This window comes from Sus scrofa, chromosome 7 (genome assembly GCF_000003025.6).
Source record: "Sus scrofa isolate TJ Tabasco breed Duroc chromosome 7, Sscrofa11.1, whole genome shotgun sequence".
In the NCBI taxonomy this organism is placed as follows: domain Eukaryota; kingdom Metazoa; phylum Chordata; class Mammalia; order Artiodactyla; family Suidae; genus Sus; species Sus scrofa.
Window position 1 is genome coordinate 46,952,689 of NC_010449.5, and position 22,224 is coordinate 46,974,912.

General features: G+C 40.1%; 1 long non-coding RNA gene across 1 annotated transcript in view; it reads right to left on the reverse strand.

Moving 5' to 3' along the window:
• LOC106504565 overlaps window positions 1-22,224 on the reverse strand; it is a 103,781-nt gene that overhangs the window by 16,599 nt on the left and 64,958 nt on the right. Inside the window, exon 2 of the long non-coding RNA XR_002345764.1 lies at window positions 18,906-19,035. This is a non-coding gene — a long non-coding RNA (uncharacterized LOC106504565). The remainder of the gene's footprint in view (window positions 1-18,905; window positions 19,036-22,224) is intronic.

Sequence of the window (22,224 nt, forward strand, 5' to 3'; positions counted from 1 at the left end):
AAATAATTTGAAAAAGAGTGTATAAATGTATGTGTGTATATATATATATATGTACATATGTGTATATATATATATATATGTATATGTATATATATATCACTTTGCTGTACACCTGAAACTAATACAACATTGTAAATCAACTATACTTCAATAAAAAAACAGAATAAAAATAAATAAAATTAGCAGAATAATAATAAAAAAAGGAATGGCCATCACTGGGGCTAGACACCAGGTCCTGCCTGGTTAGAGTGCTGTATGCCTCTCCAGAAGTAAAATTTCACCTGAGTTGGGCTGAAACTGACTCTGACCCATGGAATATATGGGGGAAACCCAAGTTCTCTGGAGAAAAACATATATACCTAGAATACAAACTCAGTATTCTACAAAACAATGCAAGGACATTCTCTGCTCAAATAAAATCAGAAGCATAGTAGAACTGCTAAAAATTTGTACCAAATAAGATTTTTTTTTTAGGGCCATGCATGAGGCATATGGAAATTCCCAGGCTAGGGGTCACATCAGAGCTACAGCTCCTGGCCTACACCACAGCCACAACAATGTGGGATCCAAGCGAAGTCTACAACCTACACCATGGCTCACAGTAATGCCTGATCCCCAACCCACTGGGCGAGGCCAGGGATCGAACCCAAATCCTCATGGGTCCTAGTTGGATTTGTTTCTGCTGAGCCACAACAGAACTCCCTAAATAAGTTTTTAACCTAGTGATCTGTTTATTTATTGCTCTTTTCAGATTAGTGTAGCTTAGTTCTTTTAAAAGATCTATGTGGAGTTTCCGCTGAGGTGCAGTGGGATCAGCAGTATCTCTGGAGTGCTGGGACACAGGTTCAATCCCCAGCCTGGCACAGTGGGTTAAGGATCTGGCATTGCCTCAGCTGACATATGTTATGGGGCAGCCAAAAAAGAGAGAAAAAAAAAAATGAGATCTCAGTAAGGCCTGAAATCATATTCTGGTCTGATCATTCCAATAGTTATCAAAATTCAGTTCCTGGGTCAGCAATTTTGGTGGTGTGGGATGAAGGAGAATATTTTTAATAACATCCAAATTCCTACATTTTAGCCCTGGTGAAAACAGTATCTCTGATGGGACTTTACCCTCAACTCCTATTGTGATGGCCAGATCATGGCTAGGACTTTGCATTATGATTCTAGATATCACAAGTAACTGAGTTACTAACATGAATTATTCTTTTTTGTCAGTTCTGATAAGAAAGCTATTTCTGTGCTCAATATATCTAAGACATTCTATGGCTGTGTTTGCTCATGACCAAGTAAGAATTAGAGGTAGTTATCTGAAAATAGAGAAGGATTCACTTTGGCCTGAATCTCTTAAGTAACAAGTGGTTTAACTTGGTAATGTTTCTGGCATCCACCACTTCCCACTTCAATGGGAAATGTGAGCATTATGTAAAATTCCCAGGAAACAAAGAAGAATGGGGAAGAAGTACTCACTTGTTAAATGCTTCAATTGTCTGATATTAACTACATAGATACTGCTCCAAACAGGAGACTATGAAAAAAAAAAAAAAAAACCCCGCTATTTTATAAGTTAGCAAGTTTCTTGATTCATTTCTTCTTAACTGTAATGCCAGAGAATGCATTTCAGCCAAAGATGCCGAGGGATTAAAAAATAAATCCCTTTTGTTCTAGCGATTACATCAGATAAATATCAAAGTTCTTTAATTTTTTAATGGTTCTGGGAAAGCCCCAGTGGTATTGTACCTAATATGGCTATAATGTCTGTACACTAAATTGTCGTGGTGTGGATGTTCCTGTAGTTGTTGATTTTATAAGAGAGATGAATGATTATGGTTCCATCCTCTGTTTTGTGCCTTTGTTGACAAGTCTAAGCTATTTTCCTAAAGCCACATAAGTATTTACACACTAACATTAATTAGAACCTTTATAGGAAGGGTGGAAATCATTGTTTTTGGCTCTTTCTGAAGTGTTCATAAATTCCCAAGTCCACATATTTGGTTTGAATGAATGGATAAATAGGAATTTTAAAATTACCTAAGCAACATTATAGCTCTCAAAATAAAAGGAAGACAATAATTCACTCTCGAAATTCCAGATTAACAAAATCAATATGTTCTTTAAATCAATCTTGTACCTTTCTTGTCATCTGGAATATACGTCTTTTACATGGTTGTGCAATTTTGGTTCCTTTTTTAAAATTTAATAGGATGGAGTTCTGTCGTGGCACAGTGATTAACGAACCTGACTAGTATCCATGAGGACGTGGGTTTGATCCCCGACCTCGCTTAGTGGGTTAAGGATCTGGCATTACTGTGAGCTGTGGTGTAGGTCACAGACATGGCTTGGATCTTGAGTGGCTGTGGCTGTGGTGTAGGTGGCAGCTATAGCTCTGATTCAACTCCTAGCCTGGGAAACTCCATGCCTCGGTGAGGCCCTAAAAAGACAAAAGACAAAATAAATAAATAAAATAAAATAAAATAAAAATAAATTTAATAGATAGGTGTTCCTGTGGTGGCTCTGTGGAAATGAGCCTGACTACTGTGTAGTTCAAGGGTCACCTGTATTTTGAATTGAATAGGTTTGGTTCATTGTCTAGAAATTTGCATTGGGCACCCATGGCTTAAGCCATGGCTGTAGTACAATCATTTAATGGACATTTTAAAAAAAGGTAGTATGGAAGTTCCCTTGTGACACAATGGGTTAAGAATCTGGTATTGCTGCAGCTGTGGATTCAATCCCTGGCCTGGGAACTTCTATGTGCCATGAATGAGACCAAAAAAATAAAAAAAGATAATGTACAATGGAAAAACATTATAATTACCTGTTAAATTTATTTATTTATTTATTTATTTATTTATTTATTTATTTATTTGCTTTTTTAGGGCCCCAGGTGCGGCATATGGAAGTTCCCAGTCTTACTGAGCAAGGCCAGGGATCAAACACGCATCCTCATGGATCCTAGTTGGGTTCTTAACCTGCTGAGCCACAACGGGAACTATGGATGTTTTAAATTCTAAATGTGAGACAGCCAAAAGTTTAAATCAAGGGAGGTTAATGGACATAAAATAAAGTTCTTCCAAACTCTGCGTGGTTGACTAACTAGGTGATGGGAGAAGGCAGTGGAGATGCAAGGGACCTGCAGCCACACCTGGGAAATGATCAGTGGAATAGTATTACTCATGTTAGTGATCATTTTCATGAGTTCACACCCACTATTTGCTTAGGTTCCCTCCACTCTGTGAGGTAGGTGTGATTATTCTAACTATTTATGAGGAGGTCAAGACAAGGTTGCTAAGCAATTTGCCTAAGGTTGTTGACTGAATGTGGAAGGTTTTCTGCCTTTTCTGTTCTGAGCTACCTTGTCTCATATGCTGGAACCTATTTACTGGTGGCATCCTGTTCTCACTATAACGTGCAGATAACTCTCCTTTCTATCTATAATTTTATTTCTGTTTTAAAAATTAGACAAATGCAATCAGTTCAATTTGAACAAAAGCCCAGCTGGAGTTCTCTTGGAGTGCAGTGGGTTAAGGATCTGGTGTTGTCACTGCAGTGGCTTGCGTTGCTGCTGTGGTGTGGGTAATCCCAGCCTGGAAACTTCCATATGCTGTGGGCATGGCCAAAAAATAAATCATTTAAAAAAATAAATTAATTAAGGGAGTTCCTGTTGTGGCTCATTAGTAACGAACCCGATTAGTATCCAGGAGGACGTGGGTTGGATCCCAGGCTTTGCTCAGTGGATTAAGGATCTAGCATTGCCATGAGCTGCTGTGTAAGTTGCAGTGGTGGCTCAGATCCAGAGTTGCTGTGGCTGTGGTATAGGCTGGCAGCTGCAGCTCTGATTCGACCCCTAGCCTGGGAACTTCCATAGGTCTTGCATGTGGCTCTAAAAAGGCAAAATAAATAAATAAATAAATAAAAACAGTATTAAGCAACAGTCTGTTGAAGGGACTATCCCAGGTACCACAGGAAATAGAAAGGTGAGAGGGCACAGCTCTGGGCCTCTTGGAACTTTAATTTGGGAAATGTAAATGCACATTTAAGACAAGAGAGGACCAAGGACTGGAGAGAGTTTGGTCTCCTTTCTTCCCTGATGGTTGGGGAAATGATGGCCTAGCCCTGAGGACTCTCCACCTGAGTTATTCCAGATAGCACCCCATGCTGGTTAACTTCTCTGGGCTCTACGCTCTTCATGAGGAGAGCCTGGTTCCCTTAGTCTATTGCTGTCCTTTGCATCCAACAGGTAGTTATTGCATATCCACTATGTAGCAGGCACTGTTCTAGGCTCTTGGGGGGGTCGGGGAACGAAATAGGCAAAAAGCGTTGCCCTTCCAGTCAAAATGTATCATCACTCTTTTGCTTTCCAGGAGTTTGACACCACCTGGCATATATTGCATGGATGATGTCGAGTGTCTCTGCTTCTGGCTTTAGTTCTGCCCTCATACGGCAAAAGAAACGTGTGACTTCTAATAGGAAGTTTCACGTACTTCCTTTTTACCTCTTTCTGTTCAATTTGGCTCTGCTTAAATCTGAGCTTCATAGACATGTTTGACATTTTGGTGAACTAATTAGGCAACACAGAGTGGTGAAAGCAAATGAAATGCTGGGAGCAGATGGATGACCCCTGTGGAGCTAGTAGTGTTGAGAGCTTGAAATTTAGGCCTGGCTTGGAATGAGCCATGTAGGTTTTGGGTAACAGAGTGTTTTGAAGTTTTTGAGAAAGAAAATAAAAATTTCATCTGGGTTGGGGAAGTTTCACAAGGTGGGACTAAGACAAATTGGGAGGTGTTTACCCAGAGCCCGTTGTGAAATAAAGGACTTATAGCCAGCCAGAGAAGAGGGGAGAAACTGCAGAAGTAGAAACAACAGAACCAGGTGGCTTCAGAAGGAAAGATTTCAGATAGACATCTGGAAGCCGATGTGACTTTCATTATCTAAAATGCAGGGCAGGGCATGAGTTCCCTTTGTGGCTCAGCAGTAACAACCCAACTAGTGTTCATGAGGATGTGGGTTCAGTCTCTGACTCTGTTCAGTGAGTTAAGGATCTGGTGTTGCTGTGAGCTGTGGTGCAGCTCGCAGACTCCCCTTGGATCCTGCATTGCTGTGGCTGTGGTGTAGGCTGGCCCCTGCAGCTCTGATTAGACCCCTAGCCTGGAAACTTCCATATGCTCGGGTTCAGCCCTAAAAAAAAAAAGATAAAATACAACATTTCCTAAGAGGGGTACAGGAACCACCAAGAACTGAAGGAGAAAAAGACCATAATCCTTGAGAGGCAATGCTGTAATGGTTAGAATAGGATAGGATAGGAAAATAATTTTTTTTAATCTTTCATCTTGTTTTATTTTATATACACATTTTAATGATTTTTATTTTTCCTTCATAGTTGATTTATAGTGTTCTGTCAATTTTCTATTGTATGGCAAAGTGACCCAGTCACACATACATATATATATTCTTTTTTTTTGTCTTTTGACCTTTTAGGACTGCACCCCTGGCATATGGAGGTTCCCAGGCTAGGGGGTCCAATCGGAGCTGCAGCCGCCAGCCTACGCCATAGCCACAGCAACACAGGATCTGAGCAGCATCTGCAACCTACACCACAGCTCATGGCAATGCCAGATCCTTTAACCCACTAAGGGAGGCCAGGGATCGAAACCACAACCTCATGGTTTCTAGTCATATTCGTTTTCGCTGCACCATGATGGGAACTCCATATATACACATTCTTTTTCTCACATTATCCTCCATCATGCTCCATCACAAGTGACTAGATATAGTTCCCTGTGCTATACAGCAGCATCTCATTGCTTACCTATTTGAAATGCAACAATTTGCATCTATTATCCCCATATTCCCAGGCCATCCCACCCCCTCCCCTTCCCTTCCTCCTTGGCAACCACAAGTCTGTTCTCCAAGTCCAAGAGTTTGTTTCTTTCCTACAGATAGGTTCATTTGTGCCACATATTAGTGTTCAGATATAAGTGATATATGGTATTTTTCTTTCTCTTTCTGACTTACTTCACTTAGTATGGGAGTTTCTAGTTGCATCCATGTTGCTGCAAATGGCATTATTTTGTTCTTTTTGATGGCTGAGTAGTATTCCACTGTGTATATATAGCACATCTTCTTCTTCTTCTTTTTTTTTTTTTGTGTTTTAGGGCTGCACTGGTGGCATACAGAGGTTCCCAGGCTAGGGGTCCAATTAGAGCTACAGCTGCCGGCCTATGCCACTGCCACAGCCACATCAGATCCAAGCCATGTCTTTGACCTACACCACAGCTCACAGCAATGCTGGATCTTTAACCCACTGAGTGAGGCCCAGGATCGAACCTGAAGCCTCATGGTTCCTAGTCAGATTTGTTTCCACTGTGCCACAACGGGAACTCCTACCACATCTTCTTAATCCAGTCATCTGTCTGTGGGTATTTAGGTTGTTTCCATGTCTTGGCCTTTGTGAATAGTGCTGCAAAGAACATAAAGGTGCATGTATCTTTTTCAAGGAAAGTTTTGTCTGGATATTTGCCCAAGAGTGGGATTGCTGGGTCATATGGTAGTTCTATATTTAGTTTTATGAGGTACCTCCATACTGTTCTCCAATTTACATTCCCACCAACAGTGTGGGAGGGTTCCCTTTTCTCCACCTTCTTTCCAGCATTTGTTATTTGTGGGCTTTTTAATGATGGCCATTCTGACAGGTTGAGGTGGGACCTCATGAAAATTTTGGGGAAATAATTTTTTAATTAAAAATCATTTTTTTTCTTTTTAGGGCCACACGTATGGCATACAGAAATTACCAAGTTAGGGGTTGAATTGGAGCTGTAGCCGCTGGCCTACACCACAGCCACAACCCATGCCACAGCCACAGCAATGCCAGATCTGAGCCACATTTGCAAACTATGTCACAGTTTGTGGCAACTCCAGATCCTTTACCCACTGAGGGAGGCCAGGGATTTCATCTGCCTCCTCACAAAGACTATGTCATGTTCTTAACTCGCTGAACCACAACAGGAATTCCCCAAAGCACTTTTTTTCTTAAATGACAAAAATGTCTATTGAAATCAACAAATTCAGAGACAGCTAATAAATGCTGACTCAGTATGCACACAAGTGTAATGAACACACTATGAAAATCTTGGTGAATTCCTTCCAAGAGAAGAGTGTGAGCTGTGTGGGTGAAAATACACACCTAAAAACAGCTAAGAAAAAGAGAGTGGCAAAGATGATTTAGGATATTTTCACATACAGTAGACTATACTTATAGACTGGAGATGTGTGCACACTTTGGCCATCTCTTGTTTTTGCTCCCAGATGATTTGGCTGAAATACAAAGTCAGTAGGCTTTCTTTGGGGTGGTCAGTTCCCAGGCAACTTGGCTATTGAGGGCAGCTTCTTTTTAAACATTTTTTAGTTGAAGTATAGTTGATTTACAATGTTGTGTTAGTTTCTGATGTACAGCAAAGTGATTCCGTTACATATATATATTCTTTTATTTTTTAGGGTTCACCTGCATCAAACAGAAGTTCCCAGACTAGGGGTTGAATCTGAGCTGCAGTTGTTGTCCTATGTCACAGCCATGGCAACACCAGATCCGAGCCCCATCTGTGACCTACACCATAGCTTGCAGCAATGCTGGATCCTTAACCCACTGAGTAAGGCCGGGGATAGAACTCACATCCTCGTGGATACTAGTTGGGTTCTTATTCTGCTGGGCTACAACAGGAACTCCTGATTTTATTTTTAAATTTCAGTTATTTAATTAAAAAATTTTATTGAGTTGACATTGGTTTATAACATTATATAAGTGTCATGTGGGAGTTCCTGTTGTGGCTCAGCAGCAATGAACCTGACTAGGATCCATGAGGATGAAGGTTTGATCCCTGGCCTCACTCAGTGGGTTAAGGATCCAGCATTGCCATGAGCTGTGGTGTAGACTGCAGACTCAGCTTAGATGCCATGTTGCTGTGGCTGTGGTGTAGGCGGGCAGCTGCAGCTCTAATTCGATCCCTAGCCTGGGAATTTCCATATGCAGCCCTTAAAAAAAAAAGATGAAAAAAAGTGTCATGTATACAACATTATATTTCTACTTGTGTGTTCCCTATAGCATACTTACCATCAAAAATTTAGTTTCCATCTGTTACCATAATGTTGATCCCCTTTATCCTCTTGGTCCTCCCATCCCTTCTCCTCCCTGTGCCCCTTCCCATCTTGTAAACACTATTCTATTTTCTGTATCTATGTGTTTGCTTTTGTTTAGTTTGTTCACTTATTTTGTCTTTTGTTTTTATTCAACACATGGGTGAAATTATATGGTATTTGTTTTTCTCTGTCTTACTAATTTCACTTAGCATAATACCCTCTAGTCCATCCATGTTGTTGCAAATAGCAAGATTTCATCTTTTTTAATGGCTGAGTAGTAATCCATTATATATACTCACACACACACACACACACACACTATATATATATATATATATATATATATATATATATATAGGCTACATCCAAGGCATGTAGAAGTTCCTGGGCCAGGGATCAAATCTGTGCCACAGCAACTACCCAAGCCTCTCAGTGACAAAGCTGGATCCATAACCTGCTGTGCCACAAGAGAACTCCTTTCATATCTGCTTTATCTACACATCCTTTGATGGATATTTAGGTTGTTTCCATATCTTGGCTATTGTAAATAATGCTGCAGTGAAATCATATGTTTTCAAATTAGTGGATTTGTATTCTTCAGATAAACACCCAGAAGTAGGTTTTCTGGATTGTATGGTGGTTCTATTCTTAATTTTTTTGAGGAATCTCCATACTATCTCCTATAGGGGCTGCACAAATTCACACTCCCATCAACAGTGTGTAAGGATTCCTTTTTAAATATGAACTGGTTCCAGATGTTTTCATTGAGAATCAGTTTATGGTTTTTAAAAAGCTTACTTTTGGAGATGGGATTAAGATGGAATAGAAGGACTGGAGCTCAACTTCTTTCCTAAAAACAACAAAATTACAACCAAATTCTGAGCAATCTTCAACCAAATGGACTGGAAACTTTCAAAAAGATATCCTAATCCAGAAGACAAAGAGGAGGCCATATACAGAGGTAGGAGGGGCAATTACATGATATAAACAACCCCATACCTCCCGGGAAACTAACTGGTTCACAGAGACTCACATACAGGAGTGAGAGTTCTGAGCCCCAGGTCAAATCCCCATGCCTGGGGATCTGGCATTTGGAGAAATCGCCCCTGGAGCATCCAGCATTGAAGGCCAGTGGGGCTTGTGTGCAGGAGCTTCATGGGACTGGGGGAAATAGAGACACCATTCTTAAAAGGTGCACATAGACTTTCACGTGCACTGGGTCCCAGGGCAAAGCAAAGGCTCCATAGGAATCTGAGTCAGAACTGATTGCAGTTCTTGGAGGATCTCCTGGGAAAACGGGGTGGGGGTGGGTGTGGGGGGTAAATGTGGCTTGTTGTGGGGGAAGGGCCATGGAGGCAAAGCTCTTGGGAATATACATCAGCATGCATTTCTATGGAAGTGGCCATTTTGGGAAAATCTGGCCCACCCATCAGCACTGAGAAGCCCCAGGCCAAACAACAATCCAGGTGGGACCACAGCCCACCCATCAGTAAATACGCTGCCTAAAGACCCCACAGGCACACAGCTGCCTCTGATCTCACCCAGAGAGAAAGCCCCACCCACCAGAGAGGGGGATAGGAATCAGCTCCACCTACTAGTGGGTAGGCACCAGTCCCTGCCATCAGAAAGCCTACAGTGAGCCCCTGTGCCAACTGCAGCCACAAGGGGGGCAGATACCAGAAGCAAGAGAGGCTACAACTCTATTCTCTGTAAAAAGGTCACCACACCAAAAACCTATAAAAATGAAAAGACAGAGAACCATAACTCAGGTAAGGGAGAAAGAAAAACCCCCAGAAAAACAGTTAAGTGATCAGGAGATTCTCAGCCTCCAGGAAAAAGACTTTAGACTGTTGGTGCTGAAGATGATGCAAGACATTGGACATAAACTAGAGGCAAAGATGGATAATTTACAGGAAACGCTGAGTAAAGAAATACAAGGTATAAAACTTAAGCAAGGGAGTTCCCGTCGTGGCGCAGTGGTTAACGAATCCGACTAGGAACCATGAGGTTGCGGGTTCAGTCCCTGCCCTTGCTCAGTGGGTTAACGATCCGGCGTTGCCGTGAGCTGTGGTGTGGGTTGCAGACGCAGCTCGGATCCTGAGTTGCTGTGGCTCTGGCGTAGGCCGGTGGCTACAGCTCCGATTCGACCCCTAGCCTGGGAACCTCCATATGCCGTGGGAGCGGCCCAAGAAATAGCAACAACAAAAGACAAAAAGACAAAGACAAAAAAAAAAAAAAAAAAAAAAAACTTAAGCAAGAAGAGATGCAAAATACAATAACTTAAATAAAACATTCATTAGAAGCAGCTAACAGCAGAATACAGGAGGCAGAAGAACAAATAAGCAAGGTGGAAGACAGATTAGTGGAAATCATGGATGCAGAGCAGAAAAGAAAAAAGCCTGAAAACAAATGAAGAGAGTCTCAGAGAACTCTGGGACAATGTTAAATGCACCAATATCCATATTATAGGGGTGCCACAAGGAGAAGAGAGAGAGAAGGGGACAGAGAAAATATTCTAAGAGATAATAGCCAAAACTTTCCTAACATGGGAAAGAATCACTCTCTCAAATCCAGGAAGTGCAATGAGTACCATATAAAATAGACCCAAGGAGGAATACCCTGAGACACATATTAATCAAACTGACCAAAATTAAAGACAAAGAGAAAATATTGAAAGCAGCTAAAGAAAAGAAACAAATAACATACAAGGGAACCCCAATAATGTTATTGGCAGATTTTTCAGCAGAAATTCTGCAGGCCAGAAGGGAGTGGCAAGATATACTTAGTGTGATGAAAGGAAAAAATCTCCAACCAAGATTACTTTACCCAGCAAGGCTCTCATTCAGATTTGAAGGATAAGCAAAAGCTAAGAGAATTCAGCAACACTAAACCAGCTTTACGACAAATACTTCTCTAGGCAGAATAGAAAAGGCTGCAACCAGAAACAAAAATACCACAAATGACAAGGCTCACCAGTAAAGGCATATATACAGTAAAGATACAAAATCATCCATGCACAATTATGCCACCAAAATCAGAAATCATGAGAAGAGGAAGGTAAAAATGCAGGACACTGGAGATGCACTTGCAGTTAAGAGACCAACAACTTAAAACAATCTCATATTTATATTCTTATATCAAAACTTCTGTGTAATTGCAAACCAAAAATCTATAATTGATACACAAATAAAAATCAAATCAAATACAACACTAAAGATAGTCATCAAACCAGAAGAGGAAAGAACAGAAAAGAAGGGAAGAAAAAAGAGCAACAAAAACAAATCCAAAACAATCAATAAAATGGCAATAAGAACATACATATCAGTAATTACCTTAAAATTTTTTTCTACCTAGGAGATTGAAAAGTTGAGATCATGCACCATCACTCCCATGGCTGCTGCTCATCAATCTCCTGGTACAGATGGTTCTGTTGGACATTTGTCAGCTAGGAACCACACACTCTGAGAAACACACGCTGACAGAATCCCATGTTATCAGCTGCTCCATGTCCCCACACACATGACTTAAATGTGATTGGAGGGAAAACATGGGCTGCTGAGAGTAATTACCTTGAATGTTAATGGACTAAACGCCTCAACCAAAAGACATAGACTAGGTGAATGGATACAAAAACAAGACCCATATATGTGCCTTCAAGAAACCCACTTCACTTCTAGAGACACACACAAATTGAAAGAGAATGGAAGAAAATATTCCATGCAAACAGGAATGAAAAGAAAGCTGGAATAGCAATACTCATATCAGACAAAATAGACCTTCAAATGAAGAATATTTTAAGAGACAAGGAAGGACACTATGTAATGACCAAAGGATCAATCCAAGAAGACAGTATAACAATTTTTTTTTTGTCTTTTTGCTATTTCTTGGGCCACTCCCACAGCATATGGAGGTTCCCAGGCTAGGGGTCCAATCAGAGCTCTAGCCACTGGCCTACGCCAGAGCCACAGCAACACAGGATCCGAGCCATGTCTGCAACCTCCAGCACAGCTCACGGCAACGCCGGATCGTTAACCCACTGAGCAAGGGCAGGGACCGAACCCACAACCTCATGGTTCCTAGTCGGGTTCATTAACCACTGTGCCACGACGGTAACTCCCTTTTTTTTTTTTTTCAGTATAACAATTTTAAATATCTATGCACCCAACATAGGATCATGTCAATATACAAGGCAACTGCTAAAAACCCTAAAAGGAGAAATTGAGCATAACACAATAATAGTGGTGGACTTTAACACCCCACTTACAGATCATTCAGACAGAAAATCAATAGGGAAACACAGGACCTGAAAGAAAGCGTTAGACCAGATGGACTTAAGAGATATTTATAGAACATTCTGTCCAAAAGCAGTTGATACACATTCTTCTCAAGTGCACATGGAACATTCTCTAAGATTGATCACATCCTGGGATACAAATCAATCCTCAGTAACTTTAAGAAAATTGAAATCACATCAAGCATCTTTTCTGACCACAATGCTATATGACTGGAAATTAACAAGAAAAAAACAGCAAAAAACACAAACACGTGGAGACTAAACAACATGCTACTAAACAACCAATGGATCACTGAAAAATCAAAGAGGAAATTAAAAAATACCTAGAAGCAAATGACAACAAAGATACGACACTTCAAAACCTATGGGATGCAGCAAAAGCTGTTCTAAGAGGAAAGTTTATAGCAATACAAGCCTACTTCAGGAAACAAGAAAAAGTTCAAATAAACAACCTAACTTTACATCTAAAGCAGCTATAGAGAGAACAGACAAGATCTAAAGTTAGTAGAAGGAAAGAAATCATAAAGATCAGAGAGGAAATCAATGAAATAGAAACAAAGAAAACCATAGAAAAGATCAATGAAACTCAAAGCTTATTCTTTGAAAGATCAACAAAATTGATAAACCCTTAGCCAGATTTATCAAGAAAAAAGAGAGAAGACTCAAATCAATAAAATTAGAAATGAAAAAGGAGAAGTAACAACAGACATCACAGAAATACAAAGGATCATAAGAGACTACTTTATGCAACTATATGCCAGTAAAACAGAATACCTAGAAGAAATGGACAAATTCTTAGAAAATTACAATCTTACAAGACTATACAAAGATGAAATAGAAAAGATGAACGGACCCATCTCAAGAACTGAAATTGAAACTGTGATTAAAAAACTTCCAACAAACAAAAGTCTGGGACCAGATGGCTTCACAGGCGAATTCTACCAAACATTTAGAGAAGAGCTAACACCTATCCTTCTGAGACTATTCCAAAAAAATCAGAGAGGAAGGGACACTCCCAAACGCATTCTATGAGGCCACCATCACCCTGACACCAAAACCAGACAAAGATACCTCGAAAAAAGAAAATTACAGACCAATTTCATCGATGAACCTAGACACAATAATCCTCAACAAAATACTAACAAACCAAATCCAACAATCTTTTAAAAGGATTGTACATCATGATCAAGTGGGATTTATCCCAGGGATGCAAGGATTCTTCAATATCCACAAGTCAATCAGTGTGACACCCCACATTAACAAACTGAAGAATAAAAACCATATGATCCTCTCCATAGACGCAGAAAAAAGCCTTTGACAAAATCCAACACCCATTTCTGATAAAAATACTTCAAAAAGTGGGCATAGTGGGAACCTACCTCAACATAATAAATGCCATATATGACAAACCACAGCTAACATCATTCTCAATGGTGAAAAGCTGAAAGAATTCCCGCTGAGATCAGGAACAAGACAAGGATATCTGCTCTTGCCACTACTTTTCAACATAGTTTTGGAAGTCCTAGCCACAGCAATCAGAGAAGTAAAAGAAATAAAAGGAATCCAAATTTGAAAGGAAGCAGTAAATCTATCACTATTTGCAGATGACATGATACTATACCTAGAGAATCCTAAAGACTCTACCAGAAAACTCTTAGAGCTCATCCATGAATTTGGCAAAGTCGCAGGATATAAAATTAACACACAGAAATCAATGGCATTTCTATATACTAACAATGAAAGATCAGAAAGAGAAATTAGGGAAGCAATCCTGTTTACCATCACATCAAAAAGAATAAAATACCTAGGAGTAAACCTACCTAAAGAGACAAAAGACCTGTACTCTGAAAACCATAAAACACTGATGAAAAAATCACAGATGACACAAATAGATGGAAAGACATACCATGCTCTTGGATTGGAAGAATCAATACTATCAAAATGACTATACTACCCAAGGCAATTTACAGATTCAATGAAATTCCTATCAAATTACCAAGAACATTTTTCACAGAACTTGAACAAAATATTTTAAAGTTTGTTTAGAAGCACAAAAGACCGAGAATAGCCAAAGACAACCTGAAAAAGAAAAATGAAGCTGGAGGAATCAGGCTCCCTGATTTCACACTATATTACAAAGCAACAGTCATCAAAACCATATAGTACTGGCACAAAGACAGAAATACAGATCAGTGGAACAGGATAGAAAGCCCAGAATTAAGCCCATGTACCTATAGTCAACTGATTTATGACAAAGGAGAGAAGAATACACAATGGAGAAAAGAGAGACTGTTCAATAAGTGGTGCTGGGAAAACTGGATGGTCACATGTAAAAGAATGAAATCAGAACACTTCCTAACACCATACACAAAAATAAACTCAAAATGGATTAAAGACCTAGATATAAGACCAGATGCTATAAAACTCTTAGAGGAAAACATAGGCAAAACACTCTCTGACATAAACAACAGCAACATCTTCTCAGATCCACCTCTTAGCGTAATGACAATAAAAACAAAAATAAACAAATGGGACCTAATCAAACTTAAAAGTTTCTGCACAGCAAAGGAAACCCTAAACAATACGAAAAGGCAACCCACGAAATGGGAGAAAATCTTTGCAAATGAGTTGACTGACAAGGGATTAATCTCCAAAATTTATAAACACCCCCTGCAGGTGTTTATACCAAAAAACAAACCAAAAAACAAACAACCCCATCAAAAAATGGGCAGAAGATCTAAACAGACAGTTCTCCAAAGACATTCAGATGGCCAGAAAACACATGAAAAGATGTTCACCATCACTCATCATTAGAGAAATGCAAATCAAAACCACTATGAGGTACCACCTTACACCAGCCAGAATGGCCAGCATCCAAAAGTCTACAAACCATAAGTGCTAGAGAGGGTGTGGAGAAAAAGGAACCCTAGTACACTGCTGGTGGGATTGTACATTGGTGCAACAGCTGTGGGAAACAGTTTGGAGATTCCTCAGAAACCTAAAAATAGAACTACCATTTGATCTAGCACTCCCACTCCTGGGTATCTATCCAGAGAAAACCATGACTGGCAAAGACACATGTACTCTGATGTTCACTGCAGCACTATTTGCAATAGCCAAGACATGGAAACAACCTAAATGTCCATCGACAGAGGAGTGGATCAAGAAGAGGTGGTACATATACACAATGGAATATGAGTCAGCCATGAAAAGGAATGAAATACTGGCATTTTTAGCAACATGGATGGACCTAGAAATTATCATGCTAAGTGAAGTCAGCCAGACAATGAGACACCCCACATCTAATGCTTTCACTGACGTGTGGAATCTGAAAAAAGGACAAATGAACTTTGCAGACCAGATACTGACTCACAGACTTTGAAAAACTTATGGTTTCCAAATGAGATAGGTTGGGGTATGAGGGATGTACTGAGGGTTTGGGATGGACATGAAGCAAAATGTGGTTGTGATGATTGTTGTACATGGTAATAAAATTCATTAAGTAATAAAAAATAAATAAACAAAAAGATACGTGCAAAAAATGCTTACTTTCTTTTTGTATGTGTTTCTGTTTATAAAAGTAATACAGATTCACTGTAGAAAACTTGACTGTAGAATGCTAAAATAACACAAACTACTCATCATATCACAATTCACTAAAGGTTTTATTGCTTCCTGTATTTTTTCATTTTATTTTTCTTTTCTTCTTCTTTTCCTTTTTTTTCTTTTTTTTTTCCTTTTTTTTAGGATGGTACTTACAGCATATGGAAGTTTCCAGGCTAAGAGTTGAATAGGAGCTGCAGCTGCCAGCCCATACCACAGCCACAGCAACATGGGATCTGAGCTGTGTCTGTGACTTACACCACAGCTCACAGCAACACCAGATCCTTAACTCACCGAACAAGGCCAGGGATTGAACCTGCATCCTTATGGATACTAGTCGGGTTTGTAACCTCCTGAGCCACAATGGGAACGCCCCTGTATTTTTTCTTTTGTTTACAAAAACACAGTTTTTACACCTATACTTTAGTTAGGTATATATATGTGTATGTATATACACATGTGAATGTATACATAAATATATTCTCACTGTAATATTACTAAGCAAATTTTGTATTCTTTATGTTTAAACAACAAATCCTTTGTACTTTGGAGTCGTCTTTGTTTCCCTCTGTTACACATTTACTTGACACAAGAACCTTTGTGCCTGGTCAGTATGGAATGTTTGGTACATTTCATTAGTATATCAGATGCCCAGGAGTGGGAATTAAGCCACTTTTCCAATTCTGATTAGAGGATCCTAGTATATATGCATTCATTTCAAGCACCTAATGTACAATTTGATTACTTTAATGCAAGACAGGATAGTAATGAGCAATCCTAGGAGGTGCCAGGAGCTGCTTTCACAAAGGACTTGGACCTGACCTGGGGCCATCCCATTAAGCATACCCATGCACTGGTCTGTGCAGGCCTTAAAAATGATTTTCAGAGAATTTATCATCATTTGGTCAGATGCTCAGAATCCTCAGTTCCTGAAGCCATCTTTATATAAACCTGATGGACTCCAGGGTTCAAGATTGGCTGAAGCTCTGGGTAGAGACTAATGCATTCGGAGAGGAAGAAATTAAGAGAGCAAATCACCTACCATCTCCTCCATTTTCTTCTTTTTTTTTTAAACTTTGCTCATGGCCACTTCAGTGGAGCCCAGACCTGGAATTTCAATTGTGTCATTGTGTTTCTAGGAAACTGTACATAAGTGGCCACTCTGATGGGTACTTAGCAGGGTCAGCTGACCCTGAAAAGCTAACATTCCTGAGCTTTACTGACATCTGTGGAATTTACTAAGCAAGATGGGTCAGTGATTTAAAGACCAAGTATCTAGAGCTCCCACTGGCGCAATGGGACTGGCAGCCTCTTATGAGCGCTGAGATGTGAGTTCAATCCCCACCTGGTATGGTGGGTTAAAGATCTGATGTTGGGAGTTCCCATCGTGGCGCAGTGGTTAACGAATCCGACTAGGAACCATGAGGTTGCGGGTTCGGTCCCTGCCCTTGCTCAGTGGGTTAACGATCCGGCGTTGCCGTGAGCTGTGGTGTGGGTTGCAGACGCGGCTCGGATCCTGCGTTGCTGTGGCTCTGGCGTAGTCAGCTCCGATTCGGCCCCTAGTATGGGAACCTCCATATGCCGCGGGAGCGGCCCAAGAAATAGCAAAAAAAAAAAAAAAAAAAAAGACCAAAAAAAATAAATTAAAAAAAAAAAAAAAGATCCGATGTTGCAGCAGCTGCAGCTTAGGTCTAGACTTCAGCTTGGATGTGATCCCTGGAGCTGGGAGCTCCATGTGCTATGAGACAGCCAAAAAAAAAAAAAAAAAAAAAAAAGACAAATATCTGAAAATTCAGGAAAGATTCCATTTTGGTCTTAGTCTTTTAAAGGAAAGACTGGTTCACTGAAACCATGATGTCAGCTACCACCACTGCCAAATCCATACCTCATGTCAACTCAATTGCCAGTTGTAGGCATGAAATAATTGCTAATTTAGGCAGAAAATCTTGTGTTTGTTTTAAAATTTTCTATTTTATTATTTTATTTTATTTTATTTTATTTTATTTTATTTTATTTTATTTTATGTTTTTATGGCCATATCTGTGGCATATGGGAAGTTCCAGGGCCTGGGATCAAACCTGAGCCTCTGCAGCAACCCAACCAGCTGCAGTTGGATTCTTAATTCACTGTGCCACAACAGGAACTCCAGTAATTTCTTGTTTTAATCACTTTGTTTTTCTGTGTAGTGTTGTCTCAAAAATGCTTCAATTTCTAACAGAGAAAGCTATTATCACGGAGCATTGCAAAGGACAATATTCTCTAAATTTAGAAAATTTCTGAATCAGAATGCCTTAGTACTTGAATTTTCAACCACTATTTGAGATGTGGTTATCCAAGATGGGTCAGAGGATGAGGGCATAGGTGTTTTGGTGCAGGGACACCTACAGCATATGGATTTCAGAGCTCTTTAACTTTTAAAGGGTATGAAAAAGTGTACGTTGCTGATCCAGTGTTGTCACTGCAGTGGCTTGGGTCACTGCAGTGGCATCAGTTCAATCCCTGGCCTGGGAACTTTTGCATGCTCTGGGCACAGCCAAAAAAAAAAAAAAAGTGTAGTAATAACAATTAATAATAATAGCTAAGTGAATCAACATGTCACCATACTGAGTGCCATATGCTGAAAGGCATTGTAATGTGCTTTAAAGTATTCCATCTTTGTCACAGCCCTATGAGGTGGCTGGAGTGATAGTCCCCATTTTGCAGAGCACAGAGAGGTTAAGGGGTTTTCCATGGTCACAGAGCCCATAATAGCAAAGCCAAGGCTTGAACTCAGGTCTGCTTGACTACAAACACAGGCTGCTAAGCTTTACATGTTGCGCATTACTTCTTGGTGATTAGCCCTTAAATCTGGACAACTCAAAGGCGAAGCTCTTACTGTGGTCAAGTTCATGGATAGTCTCACAGTGCAACAGAAGCCAGAGTTCAGGTAGAGGGTACAAGCCTTTTCCTGCTGTTGCTCTTATTTCCTTCTTGAATCAGGATTCTGCAGGCACAAGAACACAAAACTGATGTGTCTGTTAGTCTAGGAAAGGCATGCTTTTCTTATCATTTAGATCATTTAAAAAACCACAGACAAATCTCCCTTATGCTAAGATCCTGCACAAAATATTAGCATCTAGAATAAATGACTACATTAAAATTTCAATAGGATTTGAAATCTTAGTAAGTAGAATCCAGCAGCAAATTTCAACAGAGCAGCAATGCAAAAATAGTGGTAAAATGGGATTAATACAAAGAGCCATATTAGTAGGTTAAGAAACATTTTATGATCATCCTGATAAATGCTAAAAAGGCATTTAGCTAAATTCAACATGTGTTTTTAAGTTTTTGGTTTTTGTTTTTTTTTTAGCTTTTTAGGGCCACATCCGCAGCATATGGAGGTTCCCAGGCTAGGGGTCAAATGGGACAGCTGCTGGCCTACACCACAACTCACAGCAATGCCAGATCCTTAACCCGCTGAGCGAGGCCAGGGATTGAACCTGCAACCTCATGGTTCCTAGTTGGATTTGTTTCTGCTGTGCCACGACAGGAACTCCTCAACATCTATTTTTAATAAAAATTGTCCTAGTAGAGTAAGTATATATTAATAATCCTTCACTTGATAAAAATGTGTATATTTCAAAGCAAAAACCATTTCACATTTAATAGTCAAATATGAGAACACCACTGTTTCTATGAAAATTAAATGAAAAAGACGAGACTGTATATTATTGCACCCGACAGCAAACACAGTTCTAAAATATTATCCAAACATATTAGATTCATAGCCTAGCCCAACACTTGGCATACAATAAAAACTCAATTATTGATTTTTTTCTTTTTTTTGGCCATGCAGGCAGCATTTGGAAGTTCCTGCGCCAGGATCAAACCTGAGCCACAGCAGCTATCCAAGCCACAGCAGTGACAATGCCTGATCCTTAAACCACTGAGCCACCAGGAAACTTCATCAACTCTTTATTGAATGAATTAAATAATGACAGAAAAAATAGGTTCTATTTTGGAATAGAAGAGGCAAAATTATCATTATTTTCAGATAACATAGTTTTATTTCAAGAGAATCAACTAACTAAAAGTTTCTAGAAAAAATAGGAACATTTGGAATAGTAGCTGATTTCAAAATTAATATGTAAAAATATAAACTATTTAGAAAGTGTAGTGGAAGGAATGATCCCTTGTAGCCCAACAAAACTGCCATAACATAAAATACCTGTCCTTAGGGGTTCCCGTCATGGCACAGTGGAAACAAATCTGACTAGGAAACATGAGGTTGCAGGTTTGGTCCCTGGCCTCACTCAGTGGGCTAAAGGATCCGGTGTTGCCGCGAGCTGTGGTGTAGGTCGAAGACACAGCTCGGATCTGGCGTTGCTGTGGCTGTGGTGTAGGATGGAAGCTACAGCTCCGATTAGACCCCTAACCGGGAACCTCCATATGTCATGGGTGAGGCTCTAAAAATACAAAAAAAAGAAAAAAAAAGAAAAATACCTGTCCTTAATGAAGACACACTTACAATTCTACTGAAGATATTAAAAATGTACATACTGTGTTTTTAGGTAGAAATGATCACAGTGCCAATCCTACATTAATCTACATAGTAATAGAAACCTAATAAAAATGCCGATAGGAATTTTCAAAACCACCTAATTGATTTAAGTTCAATAGTACTCAACATAGGCAAGGGATTTAGGAAAACCATATCCACTGTGGTGAAAGGTTAATTATGCGAAAATTTAAAAGAACAATTTAATAATATGTCTCACAGTAAAAAAATGCATAATCCGATATTTTCACTTTTAGAAATTTATCTTCTGGGTAATTCACAACATGCACCAAATTAAATATGTATATAACTACACATGTCTGGATAAGAAAAGGTATGCATGTATATATGTTTGTACAAGGATTTTTTTACAGCTTTGATTCTTTTATTGATTATACAAGGATGACCTACATTTATTACTTTTTAATGAAAAAGAGGTATTAAAATTTGCCTTACATTCATATGTGCCCCACCCATCCCCAACAAGACCTTATATATTTCTGTGAATTCGCCCTAAAACCACTTTACGGGGGCAGTTATTTTATTTGTTTAAAAGGCTTGTTTTTCCTTTTAATGTATACCTTTGCCCAGGTCCTCTAGAAAACAGCCTGAGGCAAAAATAAAATGCTTACCCTTTATCTGGAAGTGCAGGTCCCAGGACTTGTCGTGAATAATAAAGGGAAAATCAGGTCAGGAAAACAGTGATGCAACACAGCAACGCAGCTGTTTGCTATGGAAATGCAAAGGTGGAGGCTGGGCGGGCAGTTCAGGTTGGGCAGAGGAGCTGAGGGAAGACCTGGGCCTCTTAGTTGTGTACGGAAGAGATGAAGTTGGGGGAGTTTTCTTTCCAGTGTACTTATCTCTCATTTTTCACTGGTTAAAGTTCACCCTATGGGACCCCCCAGCTTCTGGGTTGTGTCATCCTGCTTCTCAGGGGCTACCCCAAAAGCCAGACCCCATGGCCCAGAGTGTGGACTTTCAGGTCTGATGGTGGAGGGCAGCCTGGTGGGCAGCTTCAGCCTAAAGATGGGAAGAAAGGAGGCCATCATGGGACTCAGAAGATGGGGTGCCCAAGGCAAATCAGGAGAAAGCATAGCCAGGGTGCTCAAGGGTATATGACTGTGTGTGTGTGTGTGACACTGTGTGTGTGTGTGTGTGTTGCTCCTGAAAGCAGCAGACCCTCCAGCCATCTCAGAAATGACTCTGTAGTGAGTTCCTGTTGTGGCTCAGCAGAAATGAATCCAGCTAGTATCCACGAGGACTCAGGTTCGATCCCTGGCCTCACTCAGTCGGTTAAGGATTAGGCATTGCTGAGAGCTGTGGTGTAGGTCACAGACATGGCTCGGATCCGGCATTGCTGTGGCTGTGGCATAGGCCAATGGCTACAGCTCCAATTCGACTCCTAGCCTGGGAACCTGCATAAGCTACGGGTCTGGCCCTAAAAAGACCAAAAAAAAAGGAAATGACTCTGTAGCTGAAGGGCTCTGAGAAATAATCTCTTTGCTTAGAAATGAGTTCAGAATCCAGATCTTGGAAGCTGCTCAGTCTCTGCAAAGCTGCATCAATGTGCAGCTCCTGAGCTTGTCTCTCCTTGGATGCCCCCAACATCAGATAACCTGCTGGCTGCAGGCACATTTGAATCTCAGGCAGTTGGTGT